Source organism: Sus scrofa, chromosome X, assembly GCF_000003025.6.
Source record: "Sus scrofa isolate TJ Tabasco breed Duroc chromosome X, Sscrofa11.1, whole genome shotgun sequence".
NCBI lineage: Eukaryota > Metazoa > Chordata > Mammalia > Artiodactyla > Suidae > Sus > Sus scrofa.
Window position 1 is genome coordinate 19,792,252 of NC_010461.5, and position 7,645 is coordinate 19,799,896.

The 7,645-nt window shown below is 44.9% G+C and overlaps 1 long non-coding RNA gene across 1 annotated transcript; it reads right to left on the reverse strand.

Annotated features, from left to right (window-relative positions):
* LOC102165967 lies at nt 404-6,946 on the reverse strand. The gene is made up of 3 exons (XR_309198.3): nt 6,348-6,946; nt 6,006-6,073; nt 404-1,365 (listed from the first exon to the last, which is right to left on the reverse strand). It is a non-coding gene; the product is annotated as an uncharacterized LOC102165967 (long non-coding RNA).

Genomic DNA, 7,645 nt, shown 5'->3' on the forward strand with positions numbered 1-7,645 from the left:
GTGAAATCTACAATCAACAAACAATAAAGCTTTTTATGGGTCCTTTAAATTAACCAAAAAAAAAAAAGGCTCCCCAAGAGAACCCAGAAGGTTAAACATCCAGGCTTGAAAATGCAGAGACAACATCACACTAGAGGTAATCTAATATGGAAATTTTCTGAGATAACCCAGGAGCCTTCTGGTCCAGAGACATCTGAAGGCAGTCTATAATGGGGGTTTCCATGCACCCTGACAACTCCTACAAGGATGGAATAAAGGGACACTGGCTCACCTCACTTTACCTGAGCATGACTCCCCAGTATTCTCCTGGGCCCCCGTTCTCCCCTTCTCTGCTATGTTCTTTTTTCATTACTTCCCCCCCCCAACACTTTTCTCCTATTCTCCCTCATTCTCCTATTCCCACTCCTACTCCCACCCTATTCCCACTCATCCCACTCATAATATGCATAAGAAGGCAGCACTTCTCTGGCTCAGGTCAGAGCCCAAATCCTACAAAGAGACTTTCTTAGGCATACATGAGTATGAAGAGTCCTGATGGAACCCTTTTCCCCAATATTCTCTTTCATGTGTATATTTTCCTTATGTGCATATATACCTATGAAAAACCCTGGGCTTCAATTAGGTTTTCCTCCCTCCCTTTTCACAATCAATTTCTCCCTTTTATAAACCATAAATCTCTTAGAAGGAAAAAAAGTATTTACAACCTTGTGATACTCATCAGTTTCTTTAGTGTGACAACAACAGCACAAGCAAACAAAGCAAAAGTAACTAGTCTGTGAATCATCAAAATTTTTTAAAATTTTGCATCAAAGGACAGTATCAATAAAGTGAAAAGACAATAATGTCCACAATAGACAAATCTGTAGAGTCAAATAGTAGATTAGCAGTCATCAGGTGATGGGGAGTAAGGGGAACTAAGAGTGATGGCCAAGAGGGCATCATTTTAAGGTCATGGAGATCTTCTGGAATGAGATAGTGAAAATGGTTGCATAACAATGAATATACTAAAAACCACTGAACTGTACACTTTAAGACGGTGAAGATTATGTATGTGAATTTTATTTCAAAAAAGACTGCGAACAAGTAAACAGTAACGAAAATTTATCACACTCACTGTGTGGCGTCTTGAATCCAGGAACTGCTGAATGGATGGTTCGGACCCAGGTCATCCCATGAGGCTGCAGCCAAGATGTCGCCAGGGCTGCAGTCATCATAAGAGAATGGAGTTGCAAGATCTGCTTCCAAAGAGGTGCAGTCACAAATCTGGCAAGGTGGTATTGGTAGCTCATAGGAGACCTGAGTTTCTTCCCACATGGGCATCTCCAGAGACTTCCAGTGTCCTCATGACTAAGTGGCTAACTTCTCCTAGAATGAGAGAGGGACAAATGTTGCCACCTCAAGCAAATGACAAAAAGTTTCACAAAGCTTGTGTCTCCTCTAGGTTGAGGATCACAGAAACCAGTGTCTGGCTCACACAACTAAACTCTAGGGGCTGGGACTGGAACTGTCTGTGGCAGAAAGCACAATAAAATGCCATCCTTATATACAGATGGCCAACAAGCACATGAAACAATGCTCAACATCCCTGATTATTAGAGAAATGCAAATCAAAACTACCATGAGAGAGATACCACCTCACCCCAGTCAGAATGGCCATCATTCATAAGTCCACAGATAACACATGCTGGAGGGGGTGTGGAGAAAAAGGAACCCTTCTGCCCTGTTGGTGGGAATGTACATTGGTACAATCACTATGGAGAACAGTAATGGAGGTACCTTAGAAAACTATATATAGAACTACCATATGACCCAGCAATCCCACTCTTGGGCATATATCCAGACCAAACTTTCCTTGAAAAAGACACATGTTCATAGCAGCACTACTCACAATAGCCAGGACATGGAAACAACCTAAATGTCCAACAACAGATGATTGGATTAAGAAGATGTGGTGTGTATATATATATATATATGCAATGGAATACTACTCAGCCATAAAAAAGAACAAAATAATGCCATTTGCAGCAACATAGATGGAACTAGAAACTCTCATCCTAAATGAAGTAAGAAAGAGAAAGACAAATACCATATGATTTCACTAATATCTGGAATTTAACATACGGCACAAATGAACCTTTCCACAAAAAAGAAAATCATGGGCATGGAGAACAGACTTGTGGTTGCCAAGAGGGAGGGGGAGGGACTGGGACTTTGGGAGTAATAAATGCAAACTATTGCCTTTGGAATGGATAAGCAATGGGAACGTGCTGTGTAGCACTGGGAACTATATCTAGTCACTTATGATGGAGCATGATGATGTGAGAAAAAAGAATGAAGACATGTACGTGTGACTGGGTCACCTTACTGTGCAGTAGAAAACTGACAGAACACTGTAAATCAGCTATAAGGGAAAAAAGAAAAATCATTATAAAATGTAAAAAAAAAAAAGAAAATGCCATCCTTGTATGTAAACTGAACTGCCCACAAATGCAGAAAAATCTGTTTCCAGGGAACAAGTGTGGACCCCACAAAAGACAGTGGCCTGAGATTGTCATAAAAGGAAAAGGAGAGGCAGTTCCTGGAATGATTCAGTGGAAATGAATCTGACTAGCATCCATGAGGACAAAGGTTTGATCTCTGGCCTCGCTCAGTGAGTTAAGGACCCAGCATTGCTGTGAGCTGTGGTGTGGGTGTGGGTGGCAGATGGGGCACAGACAACATGTTCCTGTGGCTGTGGCATAGGCCAGCACTTAGAGCTCTGATTCAACCTCTAGCCTGGAAACCTCCATATGCCGCAGGTGCGGCCCTAAAAAGACAAAGGACAAAAAAAAAAAAAGAAAAAGCAACCAAGTGGGGCACCTGGGGAAGCAGAAGGACCCCAGCACAGAGGTGGGTCACCAAAGTCCTAGGGACTGAGGGGAACTCCAATTGGCTATTCAGAGGAAAGACACCAGATGTGGCAGACCTTGCACTCTGAGGTCCCTTAAGGAATCTGCGAATTTCCCCATGGCAGTGCCAGATAGGGTTTTCCTCCAAAAATGATACACATGAAAAGATGCTCAATATCACTAGTCATTTGGTAAATGCCAATCAAAACCACAATGAGCAAGTTACCTGCTGGCTCAGCGGGTTAAGGATCTGGTGCTGCTAATGCTATAGGTTGGGTGACTGCTATGGTGAGGGATCAATCCCTGGCCTGGGAACTTCCTCATGTGGCCAAAAAAACACACAAACAAAAAATATGATGAGACACCATTATCATACCCACTAAGATGACTACGACCCAAAAAAAATGGGCAACAGCAAGTGTTAAAGAGTATATGGAAAATTGGAGTCCTCATATATTGCTGGTGTGAACGTAAAATAGTACAGCTGCTGTGGAAAACACTTTGGAAGGACCTGAAAAAGTAAGATATGAAATATGTGTGGGTATATATATCAGCACTTATAGTCTTAAATATATACCCAAGAGAATTGAAAACATCTGTTCACATAAAAACTTGTGCATGAATGTTCATAGCACCATTATTTGTAACAGTTTAAAAGTATAAACAACCTGAATATCTATCAATTGATGAATGGGCAAACAGAATTAGCATACCACACAAAGGGACATACATGCTATGACACAGATGAACCTTGAAACCATTAAGCTTAAGTGAAAAAAGCCAGATACAAAGGACAAATATCGTATGATTCTACTTACATGAGGTACTTAGAGTAGTCACACTCAGAGACAAAAAGTAGAATGGTGGTTTCCAGGAGCTGGGGGGAGGAGTGAATGAGAAGTTGCTGCTCAATGGGTATAGTTTGAGTTTAGGAAGATGAAAAATTCTGGTGGTGACGAGTGCATACCAATGTAAATGTACTTAATGCCACTGAATGATACACTTAAAAATGGTTAAAATGGTGGAGTTCCCGTCGTGGCTCAGTGGAAATGAATCTGACTAGCATCCTCCAGGACGCAGGTTCCATCCCTGGCCCTGCTCAGTGGATTAAGGACCTGGCATTGCCGTGAGCTGTGGCGTATGTCGCAGAGGCGGCTCGGATCTGGTGTTGCTGTGTCTGTGACCCCTAGCTTTGGAACCTCCATATGCTGCAGGTGCAGTCCTAAGTAGAAAAAAAAATGGCTAAAATGTAAGTACTGTGCTATGTGTATTTTACCACAATAAAAAAGGAATGAAGTACTAACACATGCTACAACAGAGATGAACCTTGAAAACACTTATGTAAAAGAAACCGGACACAAAGGGATGCATGTCGTATGATTCTATTTATATGAAATGTCCAGAACAGACAAATCTATACAGAGAGAAAACAGATGAGTCACTGCCAGGGGTTAGGGGAAAGGAATTCATTGCTAATAGGAATTGAAGTTTCTTGTGGGGGATGATGGAAATGTTTTGGAATTAGATAGTAGTAAGCACAAAGTACAACACTACTAACAACCACTGAATTTAGGATATATTTTAAAATGATAAGTTACATGTGTTCTGTGAATTTCAACTCAAAAAAACTTTTTTGGACAAGTCTTCCCCCAGAACGAGTGATGTAAGTGTAAGAGAGACAGAAACTACCCTTTTTATGACCTTGACTCAGAAGTCACAAAACGCATTCCTCCTGTCCTATGCATTAGAAGAGAGTTCTGAAGTCTGACCCACACTCCAAGTTAGGTTTTACACTTATATCATGAAACTCATATCATTTCAGTTTCACAGAAAGGGGAAGGTATTAATGACTCGCATCTTCAGATGAAACTCAGGCTCAGAGAGGTTAAGGTCATTTCCCAAGGCCACAAGGCTAATAAGTGGCAGAGCTCAGATTGGAACCTAGAAACAGCTGAGTCCACAACCTGTGCTCTTAACCTCCATCAGTGGTGGTTCTTAACCAGACAAACCATTTGTGAAACCATAGGCTCTTAGGACACCCCCTCTCAACAAACACGACTTAAATCATCATTTCTGGGGCTTGTCCATACACTTGAATGTTTTCAAGCTCCTAGGTATTTCTACATATACAGAACCACCTCCCTGTGTCTGATAGTTTTGTATTATTAATATGGGTAGCTGACTCCAAGTGGATGGTGAGTGTCTTGGGGGCAGGGCCACACCCCAAGCCTCCTTGTGACTGTCATGGTGACAACATAATGTCTACCTGCAGGAGGCAGGTACATGGGAAACATCATTGGACAGAAGGATTCAGAGCAACTGCCACCCAGAATGTTAGCTGCCCAGGAGTTCTGGTGGAACTGAGGGGTGCAGTTTGTGCCTGGGAGCTGGCCTACCTGGCCACTCTCTCCAGTGGGCGGCAGATTCACTGGAGCCCACCTGGTGGGCAGCCCCTGCCACCAACTGGGGCACCTCAGCTCAGCTCAGCTCAGAGCAGAGGTGTCAGGAAATAACACTCTCCCCAAGCTTCCTATCCCAGTTCCTAGAGCCCCAGCTCACCGCCTAGTAGAATTCACTGAAGCTTTGTGGTTGTTTGTCCAAAGGTCAACATGGATCACCGAAGCCGACCTCGAAACATAGGCCTGAGCCGCATCCCTGGGACTCAGGCCCGAACCCCCCGGGCCCCACTCCCCTTCCAAGTGGAACAGGAGGCCAGAGAAGGAGAAGAATGGGAGATACGAGAGCTACCTCGTCCAAGGACACCTATCTCGAGCCCCATGGAAAGTGAAGAAACGAAAGACAATGCTATGGGTAAGGACAAGCTTCCTGGGCCCAGAGACACACACCAGCTGCCTCCCTCCACCTTTCCCAGCAAAAGGGAGGTGGCTTCCTCCTTTGCCCACAGGAAACAGAGGGCAGGAAACAAAAAGCAGAGGACATAATGGGTGGAACCAGGGTGAGGGGTGAGTTTGGAAAGGCCAAGTTACATATCTTCCTCAAAGTGTTGTCACAAGGAGTAAGGTTCTAACATGTGAAAGGAACTTGAAACTATGACAGGCTGTCAGAATCAGTAGGTGCTATTTACAAAATCGAGTGCTTTCAATAGCAAGTGCTCACCTTGCACCAGGTGCCTTGGGAAACAAAGATGAATTCGACATCAATTGTGATCCCAGGTTGCTGACAATCTAATAGAGGAAAGACACTGTTAGGATGGCTTCTGTGGGATCAGAAAGTGACAAGAGCTCACAGGAATATAGACGGGACCCTGTGGGCATACAGGCTGCCGAGGGCTCCCATCCTTCTGGCAGGCCTTGCGTTTCTCCCTCTAGTTCTCACCTGCCATCCTAACAAATGGCTGAGTGACAGAGTAACTGTCAGAAGACAGAATAACACTGCACAGGGATAAAGGGTCTTGTGGGAACTTATCAAATCTCGGTTTAAAAAAATAATAACGCATACCTTGAGGCAATGTTAAGTCCCCAAACTGTGACTTTCCCTCTTGAAAGAGTTTCCCGCTGGAAGCCAACAAATGGTCTCAAGGTACCTGCTCTTCAGGTTAGACTTTTCTTCCCCAAGTTTCCCCGGGACTTAAAAGGGCTACAACCGGAGAGGAGCGCCATGGCGCGGGTCATCCAGCTCGATGCAAAAAAGACAGACTAAGCACCTGATAAAGGTGTAAAAAAACCATTCAGGGGCAAAAGGACTAGTTTCAGCTTCGGAGGTCGAGGTGGGGTGGTGTGCGGGAGCGAGGGGTGCGAGAGCATGAAAGGGTCTGAAACAGAGCTGAGAGCGATTGACCAGTCACCGGCAATGACAGGAGGCCAATCACAGCAATGGTAGGAGCCCAGTCTCTGGCGAAGCTTTGTGCCACAGATGGGCCTGGAAGGGTGAGCAGGACCTAAAACAGTGCTGAAGGCGAAAAGGAGGTGGGGGAAGGGGGAGAAAGGGAAGACGGAAGGGCAGGAGAGCAGCCGCAGTCGATGACGCCACAGAAGGGCCCACTGAATTGGGCGCCGCTGGGCGGCCTGGGCCTGCCCCCAGGGCGCAGGCGCAAACACCAGCCGGGTGGGGGTGGGGAGTCGCGGGAAGGGTCGATGGAGAAGGGCCAAGAGGTTTCAGCAAACTCTTCTGAGTCCTATAATGGGCAGGACGAGAGTGAGAGGTGAGGTTGAAATGGGCAGATTTCTATCCGCCTCAAAGGGTTGTCACAGGCAGTAAGCATGTAATATGTGAAAGCCACTGGAGACTATGGCTGTCAGGAACATTAAGTGTTTTTTGCAAAATCCAGTGCTTACGCTAGCAGATGCTCACCTTGGGCCAGGTGCCTTGGGAAACAAAGATGAATGACTTTGATTTTGACCCTAGGGAGCTGACAGTCTAACAGAGGAAAGACAAAATGTTGGAGGGCTTCTGTGGGGTTCAAAAAGATCAAGAGCTCACAGAAACCTAGGAGGGACTCTAGGGGCATAAAAGGTCCAGAAGGCTCCTGTGAAGTGACTGGGTAATTGTCAGAATAACTGCACTGTACTGGGACAAAGTTTGGTTTTCTGGCAACTTTTCAAGTCTTTAAAAAAAAAAAAAAAGACATATATGGGATAGGTTGAACTCACCAAACTACCTGTTTGCCTTTCCTGCTGAAGGAAAGTAAATAGTTAAGCCTTTCTTCTCCAAGTTTTTCCCTCAGGATTTAAAAGGGTTGCAACAGAGGGCAGGGATGGGGGGTCGGGGGGCAAGTCTGGGAGCTCTTCACACAGATC